Raw genomic sequence first — 2,113 nt, forward strand, 5'->3', positions numbered from 1 at the left:
AGTGTGACAAGTACATGAAGCCATTTGATTTGGTTAACTCTCAAACATTGACATATAGAGTGATATGGTATGCAGTGTGTGATAAGTATGTGAGGCCACTTTGGTTAACTCAGCAACTCTGACATAATAGTGTTATTGTATGCTGTGTGACAAGTATGTGAATCCAGTTGGTTAACTCTCCAAGACTGACAATTATAGTGATATCGTATGCAGTGTGTGATAAAGATAGAATAAGTGGTTACATACTTCAAACTTCTGTGGACCTGGGTTTGATCCCCAGTTCCTATGTGTGAGAGGGTATGTGGCTACTTATTAAAGGTCAAGTGTAGACATAGCTGATGTGAAATCAACACAAAATAAATCAAACGTCAAACATGGGATGAAAAGTTCTTCTAGTCCCACTGCTTGGGACAAGCTTACAAGTTTGCTGAACAAATACAGTCTATTATTATCACACATTTTGAATAGACTATTAAGAAGAGGCCATCTTATTATAGAGAGGTATAGTGTATTACTTAACCAAGAAATAATAATAATGCATAAAACACAAACAAATGTTGTTTAATAATGTGAAAGCACATTATTACTGGAGCTAAGATGATGTGAAATAAGTAAAGTATAGCCAGCTTAATTTGATGTAGGACACACGGTACTAATTATACGGAAGAACTGTGAACCAGTCTAGAAATAGGTGAAGAAATAATAGAGTATTTACGGGTTTATTGGTTCATAATTGGTTAATAATGAAAATTTTAGTAAAAATATCTTTTGAGAGCTTATCCTATATGTAATTTAAAAAAAATATAGACAAATTTCTACTGATGCAATTTTAGCATTTTTACAGGCTTGACTCAGGAGTACTCAATAATGAAAGTAGCACCTGATTCATTGGGTGCAGAATCAATAACATGTGTTTCATGCACATGTAAATAAACAAAATGCCGCGGGTCATATGTTGTTCTCCACACATAAGCCTGCACCAAGGTTAGACGTGCATGGAGAATTATAGGTCTCATCATCAGCACCCAGAAATTTTAAGTTATTGAATTTTGAATATGATGGTGTTTCCATATGTTTACTATTGGAGTTGAATTAGTACTGTGTGTCCTGAATGACCATATCCATATTAGGGGCTCGATAATGAATAACAACAGTATTAAGATGACAGAAGAGAGAAGAAAACTATATTAATTTTCATTTCAAAGCTGCATGTTATTTTCATTGGCCCGTTCCTAATAAGACTCTGCATAAACTTCAGTTACTCAAATTTGGATAAACTGGGTAATTTTGTCTTATTTCCATTAATTTGAAAATTTGACTTTTTGGCATTTACTTATTCAGATATTCTTTTGAAATCCATAAAGACACAAACTACAATGGAAATGTATGTGTGTGTGTGTGTGTGTGTGTGTGTGTGTGTGTGATTATGATTTTTAACGTAGCTTTAACAATTTTCAGTCATACTGCTATGATTTCTGCAGTGTGGCAGTTTATAGTGATATCTAGCACTGGGGCATAATGCCGCAGACATGTAGCATGATGTCCCACCCAGTCACATTATCCTGACACCAGGCCAACCAGTCCTAACACTAACTCTTAATGCTGAGTGCCTAGCAAGGAAGCTGCTAGTATCATTTTTGTAAGTCTTTGGTATGACTCGGCCGGGGATCGAACCCACAACCTCCCGCTTCCGAGGCGGACATTCTAACCACTAGGCCACCGGAGCAGTCACAATGAAAATACATGTAATACAAACCTGTAACCAACTGTTCCGCTCAATGATGATTACATTTCACATTTGGAGAGGCAGACAAAAATATTTTTATTTAGATGAAAATATAAATGGAACATATCTTTCAATTATTTATTATACTAAGTTTCGTTTATTTTTGCAAAAATATTCTTTGTATTTTGATCAATCTTTTTTAAATACACACAAAAGTGTAGACTACACTGCTACAACTGAAAACTATCCCCACATCTGGCCTCAAAATAGGACATATTTGGACAGTATCAGGTTTTGTGTATTTATCATATTTAAAGGTGATATGCATTTTTAACTTGAGCATGTTCTATAAAAGGAAATTATAAATGGATTTCCCAACATAAACCT

General features: G+C 34.7%; 1 protein-coding gene across 2 annotated transcripts in view; it reads right to left on the reverse strand.

The window, feature by feature from the left end:
* LOC149803166 (katanin-interacting protein-like) overlaps nucleotides 1–2,113 on the reverse strand; it is a 225,754-nt gene that overhangs the window by 160,623 nt on the left and 63,018 nt on the right. The gene's annotated exons all lie outside the window — the stretch shown is intronic.

The sequence above is a fragment of the Sinohyriopsis cumingii genome, chromosome 3 (assembly GCF_028554795.1).
Source record: "Sinohyriopsis cumingii isolate HCF-2022 chromosome 3, ASM2855479v2, whole genome shotgun sequence".
NCBI classification, from domain to species: domain Eukaryota; kingdom Metazoa; phylum Mollusca; class Bivalvia; order Unionida; family Unionidae; genus Sinohyriopsis; species Sinohyriopsis cumingii.